General features: G+C 36.7%; 1 protein-coding gene across 5 annotated transcripts in view; it reads right to left on the bottom strand.

Moving 5' to 3' along the window:
* Nucleotides 1-25,492, bottom strand: part of LOC131027441 (uncharacterized) — a 110,134-nt gene that overhangs the window by 60,675 nt on the left and 23,967 nt on the right. The gene's annotated exons all lie outside the window — the stretch shown is intronic.

The following is a 25,492-nucleotide window of genomic DNA, read 5'->3' as shown; positions in this document are numbered from 1 at the left end:
AGTTCATGTAGTGAAAATAAAGAATATATTGTGTCATAAAATAGAAATTAAGCAATAGACTTCTATTAAATATCAGTTTATATTAAAAAATGCATCTCAATCATTATTGGTATTCAAGTATTCTAATGTTCTATAAAAGCATACATACTAAATACACCTAATCTACATACTTTATATGATCCTCCCATAAATCACTCTAAAATATTACATCAATGATAATGGTGTTTGGATTTGGATAAAAAAATTAGTCTTCAAAAAATACTAAGCTTCTCCAACCCTGGACCCAAGCTCCCTCTTAGGCCATTAGGTTCTCATATAGTGATCTTTTATAAAACACTTTACATGCTCTTAATGAAATCGAGTGACCTCCCATGCATAAAATATATTAAATTAATTATCTTCTTGAATTCTTAAGAAGTGTTGTGTTTTCTTTATTGAATGTGTTGTATTTATAATGGTGTGGATCTATCTGTTTGTTTTTTACTAGAAAAGAAGCGATAACCAAGGCACTAACCCTTAACATAGTCAGACTATCAACAACACAAACACATCACCAAAATATTAAGGGTGTTGGTCGTTGAAACAACAACCCGAAGCCTCTAAGAAACAACAAAACAAGGGGAAAGACCCCAAAAAACAAAGTCAGACAGGACAAAGAAGACCCACTCAAACCAGAAAATACCCAAAACCCCAATCAGGGAAGGGGAGACACCCGAACCCAGATAAGGGAGAATTTGGGGGAGGGGAGAAGACTCCCCCTTTCACCTGCGAGAAACCACTGTCCGAGCAATACAATCATTAAGACCATCAAGAGAGAGATCAATCAAGAGGGACCCCATAGGATTACAAACAATAGTGTCATCGGAGTGTTGCAGTAATACAGCAGGAGGTTGTTGCAGAACAATAGCTGGCTACTGCGAAACAGCACCAGAAGCAGGCTGCAAAACTGGAGAAACTGGGGTGGGGGCCTTAGGAGAGTCCACAATAGTAGAAGCAAGAGGATCAATAGAAGCTTCAACAACAATGAGGAGCACAACTTCCTTTCAGGAGGAGACATCATCCTCATGAGAGGAGCCAGCAAAATCAAAGTCGAAAGCATTGACTATCAAATGGTCAGCAGTAGCATCCTTCCACCAAGAAGCCACATCCCTATGGCATGGAATAGAGCAATCCGCAGCAAGATGACCCGTTGAGAGGTATTTCCTAGAGCGAAAGGGAAGGCCCTCATAGTCCAACGATTGCATCCATGGCCTATCCCAAACCATAAGAACCACATCCCTCGAGAGAAGCGAAGAGATGTCAATGTCGATTAAGATGCAAGCAAAGGCAGAGTGCCCCATAGAAGACATGGCATCATCCACTTTCAAAAAATGGCCAATTGAGTTACCAATGGCCTCATAGCAAGAATGCTCTCAAAAATGGATAGGAAGATTAAGAAGGCGAACCCATACAGGACACACATTGAGTGGTTCAGTAAGGGGGTTAAAAGAAGTTGTCCAGGGCTTGACAGAAAGAGAGTGATCTCCCCAAGCCCACAATTTGCCCAACACCAAATCTCTATCCGAGGAAGAAGTAAAGGGAGAAATGAAAAAACCATTAGCACCAAGAAAAAGTTCAATGGTAAAAGCAACCAGGGGCTTCCAAGAAGTACTTACCCAATGATGTAGGTCTAGAAGAGAAGCCCATAACCTAGCAAATTTGCACACCAACGCACGGCATTGATAGAAATCAATATTTTCCACAACATCATGACACAAACCACCATAGGGGAAGATTTGGCACAGGGAAGAGGATGAATCCCTAGAAGGATGAACAAATTTGGCCACATGGGAAAAACTTCGTACACTAGTGAAAGGAGGAGGTCTAGGCTCAGCAGAACCACCCCTAGCGAAAACACCAGTGGAACGACCCCCCTGACTAGAAGCAGCAACAACCGCAACACCCCCTAAAAGGGTATCCACAAGGGAGTCACCCAACACCTAGGCAAAAGAAACATCAACCGCATAAATCAAGGCCAAAGTTGAAATGCAAGGCGCATCAGGGGAATTGTCGATGTAGGGAGCAACGTGCAAACTAGTGAGAGCTTTGTTCAAACTGTGACGAGAGGGAGAACCTTGGGCAGAAATGGGAGTCGTTGTAGCCATCGGGAGTGTTCTTCCAGGATCTAATTGTTTGTTATGTACTCATAGGTATACTATTATAATATATCTAGGCGAATGGAGATTCCATTTGTGTGATGTTGAGGCTTTTCGTCGAGGTTGTGAAGAATATCTTACTTGACATAGCTTAACACTTTGAGGTGTTGGCAGAAGGACATTATTGTTATATGATTTACATGTTTTCTCCTTATTCTATGACTACTTATTGGAGGTTCGTGATCATATGTTTCAGTTTGATGGACTTGGGAGAGAGGGTGACATATTATTAGAGATTATATAGTTGTTTGTGTTGCATGTGAGGATCATTGTGATTGTTCTTTGATACAACATGGTCTAATTGTTTTTCCATATCTTTGTTAGATGTGTTGACTGGTAATTATTTTCTATCATTTTTGGCATTACCCATGTAGTGGGAGTTCCTAGTAGTTCATTTTAACAACTTCATAGGTTGGATATGTTATTGGTGTGAGTTCTACTAATGTTTCATATACATTTGAGATATGGATAATTCAATGGATTAGTAGTTGTGCTTACTTGGCACAGGAGCATGCATCGATCAAAAACATTTTCATTCGTTGTCTTCAGTTTTGATTTTCAATTTGGTTTCAGTTGACATCTCTTATCCTAGTCTTTCAAAATTTTACTATCATTTGATCAAATTGTAAACCTCTTGATGACAATGATAGAATCAGATATAAAGTGTAATAATGTGACAAGGCCTATGAATTGTTCAAAGAAATGTTGTCTCATTTGGAGCAATAACTGAAAAAAAAAGTAATTGGTTGGTGTAAATCCAATTTTCATAACCATTGCTAGCATCCTCCTTGCCTGTGCTAAAATAAGCACTTTGGAACCTTGAATGGACATCCATCATTAGGAATTTTGTCTGTTGTTGTTGTTGTTATTGTTGTAACTGTCATGCTAGATATGTATGCAAAATGTGAAGCATAAACAATGGATGTGAATGACTGTAGACATGCACCAAATGGATTTTGAGAAGACTTTAGAAACTTCTAAATAACTAAATTAGCAAGTGAAAAGCCAACTTCCCCAAACCTATCAATACATAAGCATAAAAGAAAATGACAAACATTACAATGAATGGCCTTTGAAACTGACAAACAAAAATGTGAATGATAATTGAAATGACTACAAGGAAATCAAGAGGCGTCGATGGAGGAAAAGTAATTTAATGCAGGGGTCGATTGGGAACTTATGCACATTCTTCAAATAGTCATGAATCGATCAAAAAGAACGAATGTTTGGCTGGGAGAAAGGGAACGAAGCAACAAATAAAGTGAAATCATTATTCCAACGAAGAAGATTTTAGCAGCAGCCAAAAGAGAGGTTCAACATAAGGAACTCTTTGGGTCACCACGACAAAGCCCAAGCCTAAAAAGGGACAAGAAAATGCACATGAGATGGATCGATGGAGGAAAGTAAAAATTGAGTAGCAACGATCCAAGAAAAGGATGATTATTGAGGGCATAGTTGCAGAGTGTGGCTATGAGGCAAGGTTGAAAAACTGCTAGAAGGGCAGCGTGTTGGCATTGTGTTGTCATTGATGTCAACCGGTATAGGATGGCAACCGGTATGGGAGATGTATGTGTAGTACTGTCATTGATTCTTATCGGATGTGATGTCTTTGATGTCACCTAGCTTAGCAGGTCACCGGTAAAGGAGAGAATGTCACCTACCATAATGGCCATTGGAGTCACCGGTACACAGGTTAGTGTTTGACTTGTGTTAAAGATATGGACAAGAGACCGGTATGATATAGCAACCGCTAAATGATGACATTTGTAAGTGGGCAAGATGTTGAGTTGTTGATTGTGATGAAGTGGGAGAATGTTATCAAGAATCACATCAACATCAAAGGAGAAGTATGTACAAGTCACTGGTATACTATTGGATGTCAATCTGCAGGACTCCCATCAGATTAAGTGAAGAACACATAGGTGTGCCCAAACCGGATCACATGTGCCTGTTTGAAGATGTGTTGCTCAAATAGGGAAGTCATATTGATGCAATGTCAGAAGCAGATGGCAAGGATCCACTCCCACTGGTAAGTGGAGCTTATCTCCTTTTATGCATAGGGTGCATCATAGTTCTCCGAGATAAGACAGAAGAGTTAAAGGTAGGTGATTGAAGGCTCACACCAGATCTATCGGTGAATCACAAAGATGCCTCAAGTGCATGAAATCAAAGATATGCACTGAACTGGTAGAGAAGGCATGATGGGTTTTCGGAGCAGATGAAGTGTGAGGGGTTTGTCACTTAGACAAATGAGTCTGCCACCTTGACAAACTGGTTAACAGAAGAACTGGTCAAATAATGAAGAAGGCAAAAGGTTGAGCAGTTTTAAACAGAGAGTGCAATCAAACTGAAAAATGGAGAAAGGCATTGTTGCAGATGCAGATAAATGAAGTTTGATGTCACCAGTGTGCATGGTATCTTACCATTTTACATGCAGAGGATACTACCGATATAGAGGACAACCGGTAAGGTGATAAAGTGCAGATGCAGAAGGCTCCCATCTATTGAAGATGTGCATGAGGTAGGTTGGCAAGTGTGCTGACCGGTTTAGGTGCTCCACCAGAAGAGAAGAAAGGTGCAAGGTTGAAGACAAACTGGTTAGGGTATAACCGACAGGTTTTGTGAACCGGTAGATGTACCCAGTTATGTGATCCTGTCCGAACCAACACAGAGGTCTAGCTGAGATGGATACCGATAGTAACGCCACGTGGAGTTGAAGTGGCAAGCATGCATGCACAGGTCAACGTAGGTAGATGGTGGTAGGTCGACATTTATGTCGACAGCACAATTCATGGGATGTGTAGCAGAGATTTGCGGCTCGATGAAGAATGAAGATCTGCGTGATGCTTTAACCAAGGAAGGATATCCAGTTGTAGATCTGACCTGGAGAAGGCAACCAAGGGATCATTCAATATGATTGACAGAAGTAGGTCAAGGAACAAAGCCGTGTTTGCTAAACTTAGCAAACGTGTATTGGAAGCAGCGAGATTGGCAGAGTTTGATTGATTTGTTGCAAGTGGTCAATCTCTGGAAGGAGATCTAATTGGATTTGGTTTGCCTCGTGGTCGGTGAAGAAACCCTAACCGCCTGAAGTTTGAATTGGTTTTTTGGCAGGAAGACTTGATTATAAATATGCAAGTCATAATCGATGATCTAGGGATGTTGGACAGAATGTGGGTGTGCCTCTATGAGTGAAGAAATCAGTCTAAGTCATAGTGGTGAAAATCTTAAGTAACTGTGTGTGTGTGTGTGTGAATCGGCAAAGAACAAACTGATAGATTGTGGAAGAATAGAGAGGAGATCATACCCGTACAAGTGTGTAGAATGAGTAAGAAGATCTGACATGAGAAGAAAGAGTGACAAAGAAGATTGAGGCAAAAAGGTGCATTGCAGAGAACCGACAAAACTGCATGTAATGTGTGGATGATCCAGACCGGCAGAGATTACCGACAAAAGAAATCGATGGAGTCAGCAAACAGAGAAGAGGGATTCAGACAGACAAAGAAGTGACCAATATAACAGAGGAAGAGTGAAAGGAAAGAGGCAACCAACAGAAGGTTTGAAGGTGTTACAAAACTCATTTGTAACAGGGTTATTTTATACTATCATTTGTGATCACTGAGTTGGAGCTCAGTGCAGGGGTTGGTGCTCCTTTGGGTTGTAGCCCATAAATCAGTTAGGGGTTGGTGCTCCTCGGGTTGGTGCCCTAAATTAGAGGTTGGTGCTCCTTGGGTTGGTTCCCTAAATCAGGGGTTGATGCTCCTTGGGTTGGTGCCCTAAATATTATAATCAGATTTTCATTGTGAGGCTGGATTGGAGCAGAAGGTCTCCAGCAGCATTGCTCACCGAGGTTTTTCCCCACTGTGGGTTTTCCTCGTATAACCAATGTTATGTGATGTGCCCCTTTTGTGTGATTGCATTGTGTTGTCTTGCCTTATCTTACCGGTAGGTAAAATTAGTATAAGGAACTGGTACATGCACCTTAGGATAAAGAAGGTAAAGTTTGGAAACCACTGATATCCTTACGCTGTCCAATTTTCTATCAATTTGCCATTATCTTGCTTGCAACACACTTGCTTTGTAGGTGAGATCAACATCAAATTTGCATGCATGTTTTATGTGCTAATCCATTGTTGCATGTAGGTTTTTTGAACTAATTTGTTGTTGCATGCAGGTTTTATGTGCTAATGAATTGTTGCATGCAAGTTTTTTTAACTACTATATTGTGTTCCATGCAGGTTTCAAGAGTTGATTTGTTGTTGCATGTGTATTTTTGCACTAATCCATTGTTGCATGTAGGTTTTTTGAACTAATTTGTTGTTGCATGCAGGTTTTACATGAGAATTTATTATTGCATGTGGGTTTAATGGATTTTAAACAATGATTCATGCAGGATTTATTAACATGCAATGAACAATAATTCTCACATAGCCTAATTAGGAGGCTTCGATGAACAACAATTTTTCGCATAGCCTAATTAGGAGGTTTTAATGAACAACAATTTTTCACATAACCTAATTAGGAGGTTTTAATGAACAACAATTTTTCACATAGCCTAATTAGGAAGTTTTAATGAATCCTACAATTCTCACATAGTCTTAATTAGGATTTGGATCAAATAACAACAAATTTCATATTTCATGCATGCAAAGGGTTTTAAATGAAGCTTGGTATGCCCGTAGAAGTGAGTGTCGTGAAGGAGATTCAGTGCTACCAAGCTTCTAACTATCCTATTGAATGTGGTCTTTTATGGTAAGAGGATTCAACAGATATTGTCCTTGCCAGCCTTAGGAAATGTTGTGAAGGTGAAATATCATTTTGGGTCAAAGTCCAACAAACATTTTGTCTTCTATGTTTGCCAAAAGTTGAATCAAAAACACAAATGTCACAAAAAAAGTCCTTTTCAAGCAAGTCCAAACATTCTCCAAACCAAATTCAAAACACAGTTCAAACAAAGGTCCAAAATATTGTCCAAGTATTCATCCAACATTCAAACATGGCTTGTCAGAACATTGGAAATCCTTGTCTCAAAATACATGTCACATAGGGTTAGACTTTGCATAGTTCAAACTTAGGTCTTAGGACAACATATTGTCAATAGTCTTCATTTTAGTCCATTTCATTTGTAGTGTCCTCATTTTGCACTTAGGTTTAAAATAATTTTCCTAAGTCTCCATTGCATTATCATTATCATACCAAAATTAGGTCTTGGCTTAAGTTGCATTTTGCATATTTCAAGTCATTGGTCCTCACATATCCTTATCATTACATTGCCATAAACTCTAGTCTTGTCATATCCTTAGGTCCTTGTCATAATCATTGCCTTCTTGCATTTAGTCTCAAAATTAGGTTTTGTCAAACTTCAAAATTCAAAACTTTAGTTTAAACCCTAAGTTTTTGTTAGGGAGTCTTCTCTCCGTATCCAAGCGTATAGGTGAGACATTGTCAATTTGTCCTACAATCATTTGGTCTTTTTGTCCTTTGTCAACTAAGGTCTTGACTTCATTTCAATTTCCCAAGGTTGCGTCTTAGGTTTGTATTCCAAAAAAGTTTGTCCAAATCTTGAAAAGTCCAAAAACATAAGTCGCATTGTCAATCATATAGGTTGCATTTAGTTGCATACCCTCGTCATTCCAAAAATCCAAAAAAAACATAAGTTGCATTGTTATCCTTTTAGGTTGCATTAGTTGCATACATCATTCAAAAATTCAAAAAACCTCAAAAAATTAAAGTCCAAGTCCAAGAAATCACAAGAATCCACATATCAAGCCATGTCTTTTCCAATGGATGATACCTAGTTGAGACAATCACAATTCTATCCAACACAACAACGAGACAATATCGTACAACCAAACTTCAATCCAAATGTTGGTCCACATACAAACATGCTACTAGAGTATGGAATCATTCAATTGAGACCACCACCAAATTTTGAACCAATCTTTGTACCAATGCAATGAAGACTTGGTAGTGTTCAAGCAAGATCACCCTCAAATCAAACAATCGTTCAAAACCAAACCTCAAGTTTGCATCCGAAACACCAAAATCTTAGACTGATCCTAGCCCACATGCAATTTGGTTAGAGAAAAATGATGAGAGAAAAACAAATACCACCAATCATAAGAGAATCAAACTCTGACTCAAACTCAAAATCAGAATCAGAATTGGAATTTGAGTCATACCAACCTTCATATTCTTATGAGACTCAACCTTCACAAGTAATCTATCCTTCCTACCAGTCTAACTTACACATGGTCCAACAAATCCAATTCATATCATATCCTTAGGTCCTTGTCATAATCATTGCCTTCTTGCATTTAGTCTCAAAATTAGGTTTTGTCAAACTTCAAAATTCAAAACTTTAGGTTAAACCCTAAGTTTTTGTTAGGGAGTCTTCGCTCAGTATCCAAGCGTATAGGTGAGACATTGTCAATTTGTCCTACAATCATTTGGTCTTTTTGTCCTTTGTCAACTAAGGTCTTGACTTCATTTCAATTTCCCAAGGTTGCGTCTTTACGTTTGCATTCCAAAAAAGTTTGTCCAAATCTTGAATAGTCCAAAAACATAAGTCGCATTGTCAATCATATAGGTTGCATTTAGTTGCATACCCTCGTCATTCCAAAAATCCAAAAAAAAACATAAGTTGCATTGTTATCCTTTTAGGTTGCATTAGTTGCATACATCATTCAAAATTTCAAAAAACCTCAAAAAATTAAAGTTCAAGTACAAGAAATCACAAGAATCCACATATCAAGCCATGTCTTTTCCAATGGATGATACCTAGTTGAGACAATCACAATTCTATCCAACACAACAACGAGACAATATCGTACAACCAAACTTCAATCCAAATGTTGGTCCACATACAAACATGCTACCAGAGTATGGAATCATTCAATTGGGACCACCACCAAATTTTGAACCAGTCTTTGTACCAATGCAAAGAAGACTTGGTAGTGTTCAAGCAAGATCACCCTCAAATCAAACAATCGTTCAAAACCAAACCTTAAGTTTGCATCCGAAACACCAAAATCTTGGACTGATCCTAGCCCACATGCAATTTGGTTAGAGAAAAATGATGAGAGAAAATCAAATACCACCAATCATAAGAGAATAAAACTCTGACTCAAACTCAGAATCAGAATCAGAATTGGAATGAGTCATACCAACCTTCATATTCTTATGAGACTCAACCTTCGCAAGTAATCTATCCTTCCTACCAGTCTAACTTACACATGGTCCAACAAATCCAACCAACACAACCAATGGTGCAATTTCAACATGTCCAACCAATCAAACAACATCAACAAGTGGCTCAACCAACTGTGGAATATCAACAACAAGTTCAATCAACATATCAATGTCAACAACTATAACCAACAATTCAAAAACAAAAGTTGCAACACAAATCAAACCAAATTCTAAACATATCAGAGCAATTCAACCAAAAACCAATTCAACATCAAAACATGACATCAAACCAAGACAAAATTCTTACCAAACAAATCCAAAAGCCAAACCCAATCATTTCAAAACCTCGCAAGGATTCAAATGCATCTCCAAAGAAAGGTGGATTTATTAGACAAATCTTAAAGAGAGTCCTAAGTGATTTTCCTGTGAAAGATCAAAATTGTGTACCTATGTCTAGCAATGTCTCATCTCTCCATAAAAAAATTGACTCTCCAGTGGCATCTATCCCTACACCTTTCGAAGTTTCACAAGAACCTTCGATAGCACCCTCATCACACAATGCACTCAAGGATGAAATTTCCCAAGGGCTATCCATAATTCATTTCCAAGCTAATCCAATTCATGATGCACATCCTTTCCATGCTTCAAAAATGCTAGACCCAATGCCACCATGCGCTTCATTACCCATCAAACCTGTTTCAAAGGATTTCATTCAAAGTCCCTCTCCTTCATGTCAAAGCATTGATTCCTTGCCAAAATCCCCCGCACATGTTTAAAGTCCAAACCCATGTCAAGAGGATGATTTAGAGCATGAAGAAATGAGTCCTAAAACAAATCAAGATCAAGATCCTGAAACCTTATCATCCCATACAATTGTTACCAAGATCCCATCTTCCCTGACACTCATGATGATTCCTTTATTCATGTCCATCCTATCCAAAATCCTATTGACATTCCACCCCCTGAGAAAGATCAAGATATCCCAGTACATCCTATCCCAAATGATCCTATTCCATTGCATGAACAAAATGTCCTTTTAAGTCCCATTGACAATCCACTGCCTGAGCAAGATCAAGATATCCATTTCATTTTTCCTAGTGACCCCATTGGAAGTCAAGAGAAGAGCACCTATAAAGAGGAATCCAATGATCTTCCACCTTGTCAAGATCAAACTATTCTTTCAGCTTCATGTCCACCACAAAATGCTATCATTCCTCCATCTCCATGTCCTAATCCTCCATATATACTTCAAGATCTCATTTCTTTTGATGATCCCACTATTCCTCCCATTCCATCTCATGACGAGCCTATCATTGATACTATATGTGAAAGATGTTCATGAACCCCCTACATGCACAATGGGTTCTTCCACTTTGGTCCAATCCGATCCACTTCATGATCCCATCATTTCTTCCATATTGCATCCACTTCATAATGGACTCGCATCTTCCTCCGAAAGCACAAAGTATCTTACAAGTCAAAATATGTATAAAGGCAAAGGGGTAGACCATCACAAGCAAGACCCCCTCAATATCAAATAAAATATTAATGGTCATGGCATCAGTGACATTCCTCAAGACATTGGTATCCCTACCAAACCTAAGTCCAAATACACGTCTTCCCCTTCATTCCTTCCATCCATTTTAGGTCATTATATCCCTTCATCCCCTATTCAAGATCAGCAAAAGCACACATCTTCGAGCACCTTCTACCCATCCAAAAGACATCCATATCATTCTTATCAATCCATACATTCCTTTCCCTCTCCAAGCAATTTGGATGCCAAGCATAAAGGTCATAAGTCCAATAATCTACATATAGTCAATGATCAACATGTCCAATCTAATCGACATGTCAAAACAAAGAACAATATAATCCATAAAGAAAAAGAAATATCCAAAAGGCCACAAAGGCCCAATGAGAAAAAGAAAGAAGATCCAAAAGCTATATGGGTTCCTAAATCCCTTGTGCAAACAATGCAAACCAAGGTACCACACAAAAATGAAAAATCAAAAACCATGTGGATCCCTAAGCATCTCCTTGAAGCATCCATATCCTATCTGATGAAAATATTGTCATTGATGTCATTAAAGACTAAAGACTCAGCACATATATACACATCTACACCTACAGCCTACAAGTTGAACCTACAGTATACGCTATGCAGAGGAATAGATGCTATGCAGAAAGCCACCGTCTTCATGATTGAGAAAGCACAAAGACATCATTATACCAATCCTATTCTAAAATATATCTTTCGGAGAATATACAGATACAGTGATGGCAATCGACTATGTTGAAGCGGTCGATATGTTTTATTATGGTGACGATATATGATTTGATCAGTAAAATAACAGCGACCAGTATTGAAGGAAACGATGAGTTAATGTAGAGCGGATAGAAGATGGCAGCGATGATCATCAGAGGAAATACGACTTCATTCAAATATTGACCGACTTATCAAAGCCAAGGGATGGTAACCAGACTGTAGGTGCAGCGGTATATATTCCAGATATGTATTATGAGAAATGAAGTATCGTGGTTATGTTTGATATGTTCCAAAGAGATGTTAAAAATACAAAGACCGTCAAAACAGTAAATATGATGCTTACAGACATAAACAATAAAACTGATAGACATAATTTTATCATAGTCAAAAGAATTATGAGTCGGTAAACATGACCGATATTTTCCAGTACTTAGTGATAAAGAATAATCACGAATAAAAGAGGTTTGAATGATTGATGGAAAGCAATTGCAAAGCCGATATGTATCAGACAGGAGCAATAGATGGTGAGATAAGATCAAGTAAAGTTCGATGTCAATATATTAATGTTTAGTTCAAACAAGACTATGGTCGGTGAACATCTTAAAAGTATAGATGTCAGTTTAAATAAAACATAATTTGATTGACAACAAAATAAAACCATTAATTATCATAAAGTATAACCGATTATGGTTAATCGATAAATATTATATATTAATTAATATGAATCGATTAAGTCAAGCAGGGTGACTTCTACGCTCCAGATGAGTATGTGCCTCTTTGAAGAGACAAGTATAGTTATATGTATATATATTTGAAAATCTTTTTGGTGTGAAGAAACAGATAGTGCGGTGAGGTGTGGTACATATATGCTGACGAAGATTGATTGAGTGTATAATTCTGAGATTATAACTCAGAAAATAAAGTAGTTCTCAGGCGTGTGTGGAGAGTGATATACAATGAAAAAAATAATAATTTAGAAGAAGAGTGTAAGGTGTGTGTAAAGTATGATATGTATATGCTGAAGAAAATTCAGAGGTAGAAGTGTTGTGTGTATGAGTGGTGTGTGAAGAAAAAAAAGGGAATATATTTTGGATGAGTGCGTAGAAATTTGAAGAGATATACAGCAAAATGAGAAATTAAGATGAAGCAGATTTCTGAGTATATTGCAGCAGATATAGAAGAAGATTATACAGATCTAAAGGCAGATTTGTAGAGGCTTCTTAATACAAACTATGAAACATGTTTTGTAAACATTCTTACAGCAGATAGGAACACATTAAGGAGAGAAATAAAATCAGATTTGAGGAAAGAAATAATGTCCATCATCCGTTGAAGAAGCAACATTGTCAAGGTGGAATTTAATATTTAAGTGCAGTGGGTTGGTGCTCACAGAATCAGATTGGGGAGTTGGTGCTTCCGGTGGGTTGGTGCTCACAAAATCAGATTGGGGAGTTGGTGCTTCCAGTGGGTTGGTGCTCACAAACACTGTAAAAGAAATATATATATAGCAAACATTTTCAGTGGTTTTCTCTCGCATTGAGTTTCCACTTAAATCTTGTGTTATTGTGTTCATATGCATGCTTATTTTAATTGATTACAAAGTATTAAATTGAAAAAGGTTATTATACTAATTCACCCCCCGCCCCCCTCTCAGTAAAATCGCGTGCTCTTCACTATCATTGTCCATACACTCGTCCCTTGATCTTGATCTGACATAAGGACGTAAAATGCAAAACATGGATTCAAAAACCTCTTGTCGTGTCCCTCATGTCATGTCATTTTCTTTACATTGTCATATCCAATCCATTATCCCATCGCGCGATAGCCCTTGGAAGTTGAGTCCACTTTGTCTCCATAATAAATACCCTATGTCTTCCTTCTATCCACCAACATTTCAGCAAGCTTGTTTATCCATTTGTCATATTCCTTTTCTTGCTAGACAATGGGGGTAAAATCATAAAAACATCAAAAAAATATCTTGAAATAATCCAAAAACATTCAAAAAATCTCTTGAAATAGTCCAAAAACATCGAAAAATGTCTTGAAATAATCCAAAAACATTCAAAAAATGTCCTGAAATAATCCAAAAATATCAAAAAAATTCCCGAAATAATTAAAAAATGCAAACCGTAAAATGTCCTAAAAAAGCCCTAAAAAACAAATATATTCAAAAACCCTAAAAATTGAAAAACATTAAAAATCCAAAAACAAACACTTTTGTTTCATTTCAGCAAGAAACTTTCCCTTTTGTACATAGACAAACATTTGTGTAGACAACAACCAGATAACATGTTACGACACTGTGCTTAACAAATCATGCATTAACAGATGAACTTTTCAATCAATCAAGCATTCAAACTGGTCAACTTGTCTTATCAATCAATCAACATCATTATCATTGGTCCTTATCAAATATTATAATGGGTCTTGTACAGGGTGTGGTATACTCGAAACCAGACTATGTCCTGTCTTAGACGAGGTACTGCATTCCCTAAAACTAGACAGCATGATCGTCCTTTTATCACAACATTATCAAAATTGGCAACAAGATTAGAATGGTTGTTTGACTTGTTTGAATTTGTGCTTCTTGTTTTTTTCATTGATTTATCTTTGATCATGTTCCTATGCTACTCGATGATGTCACTGAGTGATTTAGAGTGGTCGGGATGGCTCATGGTCTTTTGCTTTTGTCTTATGTTTGTGGGGTGTTTCATATAATTTAGGGGCAAGTATGTCTTAGGATGGTTGAACCATTCCTTGTCTGCAACATGTTTGTTTTATGCAAAGGGGTTGCATTATCGACCTGGCCTTCATTTCCATGGTGCGCCACAACCGTTTTGCCATATCAAATAAAGTTCTCACCTACCATTAGCATTTGTGAAAGCAAGATTTCATCACACTAATCATTCTTCACTTCTCGTTTGCATTTCTTCTGGCTAACATTTCTTCTATCCCATCAATCCCTCTATCTATTTATCAAATCAATCATTATCCTGCTATCTATTATGTCTGATCAATCAAGAATTTCTCCATTTGATATCAATCAACCATTGTCTACAATCAATTAACAATCTTCAATTCTTAGTATCATTTTTCTCTCTTCATATTTTCTCTACAATTTTCTCTTTTTTTGAGAGATCATTCATTTCATTCATACATAAACAATCTCTCAAGGGGGCATCTTACCTCCATCCTATCATCTACTGAGGCATGATTTCTTAATTTTTTTTAAAGCAACGCTCATAATCACATTGTCTCAAAGAGGGGCAAAATGTAGACACTAAAAAATGGTCAACACCTATGTCTCCTATTTTTAACATATCATGTGCATAGTAGACAGAGTGGAGAGGGTTCAAACAACATATCATCAACTTATGATATTTGGTTTTTGCAAGATTCAAAGAGTTCCTCACATCAACATGACAAGTCATGGCGGCAAGAAAGTTGTTAATACTTCACAAAGATTTTCCTTGAAGAAGGAAGTAGAAATGGAGAGTTAAAGGCACGTAAATAGTGTTAAGTTGAAACCTATGAGCGTTGTCAGCTTTGCCCCAACCTATCTAATATTAAAACATTCGAGCATGATGTGTAGGAAAAAGTTTTGTTCAAATGCTTTCTTGGTATCCTGATATGAAAACTTTGTAACAGTACATTGAGGGACTTGTTGAAATGACTCAAGGAGATTTTCAGTCAAATGCAAATGGTTATTGTGTAGATGCATTTAAGCCAATTCTCTTTTAATCTGTGCTAAAGTTTGGATCCTAGGAAAAGCCATAGGTAAACATTCATCAAAGCATAAAGGTTATGATTCATTTCACCTTGTCGACTTGCATGTAAAATATTGTTCAACCGAATAACTCAAGGAGATACTATTTCTAACGGTGAAAGAAATACAATTGTCAGAATTGTCAAAGTGTCCGCCATATTCAAATAAGCCATAGAGGACTCATTTTTAGAAATACCTCAAAAACATAGCTCCAAGAAATGTCAAGTCAGCCATAAACTCAAATCTATCAGGATTTTGATATAGTACACGCACCACCATCCACATTAATCAAAAGAATTTGCGGGCACATCATCATGAAGTACAAAGCACGAGAGTATGAATATGCTCCAATGATCAACACTATGCTTCCCGAGGTTCTTAACACCAAAATAGGGCACATTAACCTGCAGGATATCCAAAAATCATTGATAGAAGGAGATAGATCGAAATTGTCTTGCAGGATAGCTGACAATGGGTTGGTTGATGCAACATGTTTTCCCATAACGGTGCAATGTCCAGAATTGATGGTAGAATGTGCAAGAGGATATAACCCTGATGCCAGAGAAATAAGGATTGTTGATGGGCGCCTGATGGCTAAGCTAGATGGAATTTACATCGCCATTATTCTTCAGTTGTCATACACAAAGAATTTCACTTACATTGATAAGCAGAAGGCTTACAAGTATTTCAGTGACAACATAAGTAAATGCTTGAATAACTTAGCCAAAGAATGGATGGTGACATCTCGAGGAGGACAATCTCAGCTTCCTAAGATGCTTCATCGATCTCTTCTTATTAAAGAGATCTTTCATATGATAGTCCTACTCCACAAAGTAAACAGGCAGCCCTGATTCTACTAAATTCAAAATGTGGATGTACCTTTTCATCACAGTCATATCAGTAGGAAAACAATTCATTGATTGGGGTCGTCTTATCAATGATTGCATACATAATCAGTTGATCCATTTCAAGACGAGTCAACGCTTTCACATGTCTTCATATTTGATATATGCAATCGCTAATTTAAGGTCATGGCCAGGTTTGAGTACAACTGGTGTTCTAAGTCAGGAAACACGGATCTACAACTACTACAAGCAGCTACAGTTGGAGGAGATTTTTGTACATTTTAGATGAGTGAATGATTCCTTTACGATGCTGGCAGTGAAACTACTTCAAGGAAATACAACTATCAAAATATTGAAAGAAGCAACAACATTGATAAAGAAGTACGAAAGTTACTTCATTCAATTTCCAAAATTCACCTACCTTCAAGTAGGGGGATTTGATGGCTATCCTTATAGGTTGCCAAGGTATGTGGTTGATAAGCTCTTCTTGATCAAACTTTGTAGACAGTAGGTGTCAATCCAGAAGAAATGCAGAGATAGGAAGAACAAAGGAGTTGCCTTCCCTATTTTCCTTGGTCATTATAAATGCGAGTCCAACTCAAAAGCAGAAGGGGCTCTAGCCAAAATCAATTTGTACACCAACTAAATGAGATTCCCCTTTGCTAGTAAAGGATGTGTCAAGAATAATTTGAGACTTGGTCTTGGGTACCTCCATTTTCCAAATATTAAAGACTTCTGGGAAGATCGTGAGGATGAATTCGAAGTTAGGAAAAGAGATTGGACAAGATTCACCTTGAAACAAATCTATGATTTCGAGATAGAATGGATCATTGAAGGTATTGAAGATGATGAATCGGATCTAATTGATCCCTTTTATTTTGAGACAATCTAGGCTCAACCTCTTCCTGCTATTAATTGGGTAGATCTAGAGGTCAGAGATGTCAGAGAAAGAACCAGTTTCGTGATCAAAAGCCTAGGTCAGAAAGAGGATAGCACAAATGATTGCTACAAAGCCAACAAGTAGAAAGGAGACACGAAGGAGAAGCAACCATCAAGACAGTTCTACTTCATCAGTTCCTTCTCATACCCCAACTGTGGATATTCTTTCTCACCAGAAATCTCAAGGAAGTGGTGGAGATGAAGATCCTCCAAGGAGAAATAATCTCCAAAATACATGCGGAGATGAGCCCAGACAAAAAAAGAAGAAATCAAGATCAAAAGACAAAGAAGAAAATTCTACTTTAAGAGAAGAGAAAGATCAAGACCCAGTAGAAGTCTAGGATGATCCAAGGCTTGATGAAGGTATACTAACTATGTCACCTTAAATCCTTATTGAATCTCCTCATCATGAAGTACAATACCCTACTTCAACTATGGAGCCTTCTTTCCTAAAGAATCTAGTTGACTAAATAAAAGAATTTAGAGAGGAAGCAACTTCACTAGTACCTGAGCAACAAATTTTCCCTCAGAAAGTCTTTCCCTCCCATGGTTCGAACAAAGCCTATTGAAAAAGAGAAAATTGGAGGAGTTAGTGGTTCCTGGATTCAACACAATATCTAATCTTTTCAAGAAACCTAAGAAGCCAAAGAAAATCAAAGTGACTTCAAGAATAAAGACTGATTTGAATTCAGGAAGTATGTGCCTAGAGATAGCTCGGCCCATCTCTGAAAAAGATGTAAACGAAGCCACTCCTACAGATTTTGTTATGACAAAAATTGATATGGGTTCATCTACTCATGAAGTTGACATACAAAATTTCAATGTGGTAGTTGCAAGGCTAGTGGAGAGAACTGAAAAAGAAAAGCATTCAAAGGATCAACTGAAACAACAAGTGCGAAATTTGTCCTCCTACTTTAAGTTCATAGTTGACACTTCTACCATGTCACTCAATGTTGCTCATCAATCAGTTGTCTTGGGCCCACAAGGAGAAGTTGAAAAAAGTGTTATTTATAGTCTCCAAAAATATCAAGTTTATGGTAAAGTGACTGAAAGTTGGGTGGAGAAAGCCAAAATCATTGCATCCGATTTCTTTGTTAAGGTGAAAGTTGTTCATGATGAGTCCTTAGTCAAGAAAGAAACCATTAAAAAGGACCTAAAAAGTGTTAGGAAAGAAGAAGCAGCTTGGAAAGAGATCATGAATGATTTCAGGAATATGATGGAGATTAATGTCAACACCCTTGTAGCAGAGAAGATCCTACCTAATACAGAGGAGAGTTACTTAAAGATCTAGATAGAAAGTATAGGTTGGAAGTTGGTAATCATCAACCAAGTTTCAATAGAGAAAGAAAAGCTTACACTTTCTTGTGATCAAGTGTGTGCAAAACTTCAAAATCAGCTCACTGCCATCCTTCCAAGTATATCATTGATGGAAGACTCGCAAGTGTTACAAAAAGGTTTTCAGAGCTTGGTTGATCAAAAAAAATTTAACAAAGAAGTCTTCAATGAAAACACAATAGATAAGTTGATTGACACCTACACTTCCTTAAAGATTTATATTTCTCAAATACCTAGTATGGTGGGGGAGTTGAGAAGCATCTACAAAAACTTGAAGACTTGGAGGATGAGGATAGCCAACATCCTTATTCCTAAAGGGAAATTTGTTACTCCAGCCATCAAACTTTTCAGAATATTCAAACATAAAGAATCTGGTCAGCAGAACCTGCTTTTAGAATCAACAACTTCATGAGCGGCACCCTTGGCAGGCGTAGAATAAATGCAGTGATGCATATTGTATAGTTCTCATTTTTGTTGTGTGTATGTAACTCGAATCATGTTTTTGGATTTTCTTTGTAAACAAGATTCATGATGGATTTTTCTTATTCAAGTCTTCTTTACATTTTTTTATTTTAAAGTTAGGTTTACCCTAACTCTTTCTTAGGAGGTAGTTACTTTAAGTGCTCAACTCGAGTAGTTACTCTAAGTAACTATTATTCCAAAATGAGTTAATTATTTCAAGTTGTTACACTTAAAGTGAGTTAGTTATTCTAGGTAGTTATAAAGGTGGTTAAGGTAGTTACCTTAGGTGGTTACTAACTTCACCTATATATACTTCATTGTAATTCAATTAAAGGGTTCCACTTTTTAGCAAAGCATTGTATGAAGGACTCGAATAGTACTATTCAAGCAAGAAAGCAATAGAGAAATGTTTTGGATGTGTGTTCAATTCATCTCAAGTGTTATTGTTAATATTCTTATGTTCTATCAATAATAACCATTTGCTTTCCTTTAACATTGCATGTGAATAACATTATCATTTCAAGTTTTGGTATCTTAACTTGGATGTGTGGAATTTAAAAATTGATAAGTTTATATCTTATTTCTCAATCAGTTTTGATTATACATGTTGTTCTTTAAATCTTAGAAAATCCATATACCCCCATCATACGAGGGAGTTGCCCCTCTCAAAGCAGAGAGGAATTGCTATTGTTTTGCAATTCTTCAACTGTTGTGAACATTTTGTTGTTGATCACAAGGCAAAACAGGGTTCTTCAAAGAAGATTACTTAAAGCAACAAATTTGTAACCAACACATACTTTTATTGAATGTGTTAGGAATATATTTCATACCATTTAGCTTTTGTGGTTGAGCTTTTTGTGTTATGAATTACTTTGTCTAATTCTTGCATCACATGGCCAATAGAGTGGCATCAGCTTGTAAGAGTAAGAGGCATAGTGTGTGGTTGTACGTGCTTAGAGAGGTTAGAGTAAAATGAGTAGATCACATAAAATGCATGTAGAATAATTAGATAGATGTGTGGGAAGACACATAACAATGGGGCATGGGCTTAATAGAGGAGCATGTAGCAAGTGCATGCCGAGAGAAAGTGAAGCTAAGGGGTGTTGAGTACAAAACTATTGATGCTTACTCTATAAAATCCATTAAACAACAAATACAAGAGGGAAATATAGTAAGAATGAGAAGCCAATGAGGATGGCTATGATGATGTGTCTCTTTGTTTGGCCATTTTGCAATTAGACCTTGTTCATATTGGTCATGGTAAGGTGTTTGGTAAGTGGGAGAATGTTGGGAATTAAAGTGTCTTAACGTTAGTCATTTCTAACATTGTATTTATCTATATATATTGTATGTCTTTAATGTGGGTAGAGAGAAAGGAGTGAGGAAATTGTTTTTTGTCAGGTTATGTGGCCAGTTTTCCTTTAGAAGAGCAAGATGTAGATTCCATGTAAAGGTTATGAACCTGCAAGTGTATGGTAACAGTTTGTTTCAAATTAATACATTGGTTCAATGCTTTGGAGTGTGGGGTTTTCTGTCCAAAAGGGTTTTCCCACGTATATCAATGTTTCCTCTCTTATATTTTTCTTCTATTCTTCTTCTTACATGTTCTTGAAGTGTTTATTTATATGTTATTATACTCCTAATATTCATTTAGATATGCTAACTACATTATTTTGTCTCTAAGAGTTAATGGATGGGAAATTATCTATGCATATTTTAACTTTAATGACTTAGTAGCATGTGCTTGTATCGAGTTATTGAAATCTAATTATTTAAAAGAAAAATGTAAGATACTAGAGGTGCATACTGGTTCTCTAGACTCATCTCTCCATTTAATGTAGATCACAAAATTCTACCCCCAATAAAAAAATTCTCTGAAAAAGCAAGTCGTAAGCCCGAGTTATAGCCATTTGAAGTTTGTCATCTAGAATGAAAATGCAAACCATGAGGGGGGCAAAGAAAAATTTAAAACCCCTGCTGTCGTAGTGGTGATATCGGTATGGAATGTTCCCTATAGGCCAAATACTCCTTGGATGGCAACTTGAATGAATGAATTGATGCTTTTAATAATATCCATGAGGCCAAATAGCCTATTGCACCCATGGCTAGCCAGCAAATAAGAGTATGCAAAGACCAAAGAGCTATCTGCTAAACCTCCTTTTCCTTTTCCTTTTGCATCTCGGATCTTAAACTGTGTAACTTGATCAAGAAATCTGTGACTCTTGTTATCTTTTCTACTTCATATAAACTGCTTAAGGGGTTTACATTTAGCAAGTCAATGTAGTGGATCTAGATATCCTTATAAGTTGGGCATTCCATGATATAGTGCCATTCTATCTCCACAACCCCTTGGGTGCAATATCTACATTTTCTATTTGTCCACTCCTCTTTAAGTATCATCCATCTTCCGGTTTTACATCTAAGTTGATGTGAATTGGTTCTAATCTGAGCAATTAACATTTTTGCTTCCCATTTTATATCCATTCCTATGTAATTCTTTTGTGTATGGTCATGTGTGGGATTGAAATGTTTGATATGATATTCCTTTTTTCTCCCAAGCTATCATGTCCACATATTTTCTCTAAACTTTCCTTACATGTACTTTTTTCTTTCCTTTTTGTTATTTGGGAAATGTCTTATGCTAATACCCCATTTATTCATCCATTTAATGTTTTGCTTCATCCATGTTTTCATCCTTCTTTCTAGCTTCTCTTCCACTGTTATTTTTGGCCAACGATTGTCTCCATGTTTTCTACTCTTTTTAGATAACTTAGAAACTGGGCCATAGCCATTGCCTCAATAGGAAAAGCCCTCGCTTTTGCTAGAACAATCTTGTTTGAAATAGATGATTTAATCTTGAGGCTATTTGTGATTAAGTGTTTTTGTAGTCTCTCTATCTACCTTCTTTTTTTTTTCTGAAGTGTTGCTGCCCCAAACCTCACAACCATATAAAACCACTGGAACCACCAGAAGGCCAAAAAGTGTCTTGTTAGTTTTCCAGTCCTATAGCTCAGCTATTTTGCATCTACTTTGCAATGAGTATAAGGCTTTCCATCCTCCTTGGATCCTTTTCACTTTGCATGTTTCCCAACTGAGTTTATTGTGGAAATCAAGGCCAAGGTATTTTATTCATTGACCATTTGTAATGGACTGCCATCAAAAACAAATTCCCTATGAACCTTCTTTATCTTCAAGGTAAAAATCATGACCTTAGTTTTGTTGTTCACTTGCATCCCTACCTCATGACAAAAAAGTTATAGAGCCTTCAAGTGTTCCTTCAAATCTGGTGCTAATTTTGACATTAAAATAAGATCATCAACATATAAGAGCAATTTTATTACATAATTGGTCAAAAAAACTCCCCCTCCACCAAACTTGTCTATCAATTCCTCTAGTTTGTCAATGTATAACCAAAATAAGGTATGATACTTCCAAAGAATTCCGATAATTCTTGTTTGGTTTGGAGTTTGGCCCAGACTTGGTCATACAACCTATTAACAATAGCCCTATAATGTTCTTGAATTTCTAATTCTTCCATTCTGCTCCATAGTTTACTTCTACATATCATGTCAAAATCTTTCTTGAAATCAACGAAGCAGCAAAAGACCTCTCCTCCTTGTTTGTCCCCAACTTTTCAATCAAGTGTCTGAGTGTAATGCAATAGTCAATGGTAGAATGTTTTGGCCTAAAACCTACCCACCCCTTCGCCCTCTTTCCCTCTTTTTCAACCCAAATATTGATTCGTTTTTCCATCATGCTCCCAAAAAGTTTACCAAATAGGGGATTGATCATTATAGTGTGATACTTTGAAGGATTGTTGATGTCACCACTCTTATGGAAGGTGATGACAACACTAGTTGTCCAATTTGTCGAAAATCCATTTTGAATGACCCCATTGAATATTCTTTTAATGTGTGGTGTGAAAATTTCCATGCCCCATCTTAAATATTCCACTTATAAGTCATCTATGTCCCAGGGCTTTACCTATTGCAAGTTTTTAAATTCCTTCTTTAATATTGTCCAAGGAGAAGAGTTTAGTTCTTGACTTGCTTACTGACGAAGTTTCTTTATCTTGCAATCTCTCATATAGTTTTTTTGCATATTCTAACCACTAAATATTTGTGATGTCATTCTCTTTGACTATGTCTCTTTGCTACAGCTCTCTCCAAAAGCTTCTTGGATTGTGCCTCCCAAGCAAAGTCAGCTCTTTTCTTCTGGTTTGCATATAAAACTCTTTTCTCATTCTCACTGACTTGACATATTCCTTGTTATTGCCCCATAATTTGACCATTTTCTTTGCTACCTTACATTCTTTGTCATACCATAGATTTGTCAAAAAGCTATTCTTGCTACTTCTATTGGGTCTAGACCTTTAGCATGAATTGAGTGCCTTGAGGATTATTGATGTCAACTTGATGCTTCCTATTATTCCTTTGCTTGATTTGGTCAGCCCATTGATTCCTTTTCCTTGCAGTTGTTTTTTGAGCATTGTTTGAAAGGTTTCTTGGTTTTCATGCGTCAAGAGGATTGTACCTTGAGTGACCTCTTTATTTTCTTTTTGTTGTATCTTCTCTTGATATTGGTTTTATCTTTTGGCATGCTAATCTTAACATATATTGGGCTATGGTTTGATTTCATTTATGTGGGGCAGTACTTCCCCTCAAATTCTGTAAAACTTGACATAAGTTTCTTTGAGATTATAACATAATCCACCACACTTTGACCGTTATAGGTGTGGCATGTAAAGTTCCCTAATCTTGGCCAAAATTTGAAACCATTTCAAACAATCGGATCATATAGGTTGCAAACTCCCAACAATTATGCCCCATATTGTGTGATAGCTTCTTTCACATCTTGTGCTACTCATTCCCATTTTTTAATCCCTTCCTCTTCTAACCATAAAGGATAGCCACCTATTCCTTCTTCATTACTAAGGCAAAGAGATTGGTTATTTTTTGTTCTAGCATTAAAGTTCCCCATTAAAATGATTTATCCCTTGTGGATGTATGTCGGTATATCTTTTTTCAAGACTACGTAAGGGTCCTATTTGTCTAATTTCCTCTTCTTATAAAATTTTGAACTATGTAAAGCAAAGTAACATGCTGCAAGATATATTATGAGATTTTTAGCCTCTATTTTCATCCATATGTACTTCTTATTTCGGTCTTCCTTTTCCACTTCTATATTTTTTTCTCAAGATTCTTTTACTAAAATTGTTACCCCTCCATGGCCCTTTCCACTTTCTATTAACTCATTCCATATTGATATCTTTGTGTAACCCTCAAAAGTTGGAACATTACAACCCTCATGCTCATGAGTTTCGAGGACTATTATGTCCATCCTCTCAGCTATGGGCCCTAAATCAGGCCCTCACCTCCAAGGATAACCTCTACAATTCCAACTTACCATTGAGAGGTATGTCTAGGAAGAATATTCTTTTTTAGAAACTTGAAATATTCTAAATTTAACATTAGGTAGGGAATCCTAGATAGAGTAAAGGAATATTAATGATAGTTTTACTTGGGTATCTACAAATTACATGGTGTGTACCCTACTAATTCCAAACAAGAGTGCAATCAATTTTCTAGACATACCCGATGCACCACATGGCACCTTCTAGTCACCCTTGGATCACACATTGCACAGGGTACCTTGCAACTACGTGGGTATTGTAGAAACACTTTTTTGCCAAAAATTAAAATTAAAAAAAAAAAAGAATTAATTTATTTAAATTTAATTTCAAATTGTATCTGGCATATGCAAGCATTGTGAATGGTGACGCCCTCTAATGTCCAATTTGGATGAAAAAAAGGCAAAACTAACCTTCTTGAACCTTTTGAATCCAACGGTGAACTCATATTTGTGCCGAAAAAATAAAAACCCCAAAATGTACTAAAATTTGTAATCTAGATATCTCAAATAAGACTAACAAGAAACAATTCCACAAGCTTTAATACCATGTTAGAGTTGGTGTACAATTATCTATACCATGCAAGATTGGTAGAAAAATTTATCCACCCAAGATTAATGCACTTCATGAAAGCACGAGAAATAATAAGTGTATTCTCTCAAGGATGCAAATGATACAACATAATGGAATGGTATGTGTGTTATGTTAAAAGGAGATCCCTTGATTATATAGGACAAGATGAACATAGGATGGTATAATATTATGACATGTGTCTTAATCTTATGACTTGATACATAAAGTGATAGCAAGGTAGAAACGTGATAACTATCTACTAAAAGAGGAAAGTTTCCTATGTGTTCCCTAAGTAAACTTACGTAACATGTGTGAGTAGGATGTATATGTGTCGAACTTACTAGGTACAATACCCTTTTCACACCAGCATCCTATATTGTACGTTCAAAATTGTTTAAGTATTGAACTAAAAGTAATTAGATTCTTGAAGAAACATGTTTGCATATGTATTCAAAACTGTAGCAAGTAAAGCGCTAAAAATGAATAGGTTTCTTGAAGAAATATTGT

This window comes from Cryptomeria japonica, chromosome 4 (genome assembly GCF_030272615.1).
Source record: "Cryptomeria japonica chromosome 4, Sugi_1.0, whole genome shotgun sequence".
NCBI classification, from domain to species: Eukaryota; Viridiplantae; Streptophyta; class Pinopsida; order Cupressales; family Cupressaceae; genus Cryptomeria; species Cryptomeria japonica.
The sequence above is the reverse complement of the archived record's forward strand: the minus strand, read 5'-3'. Positions and strand labels throughout refer to the sequence as shown.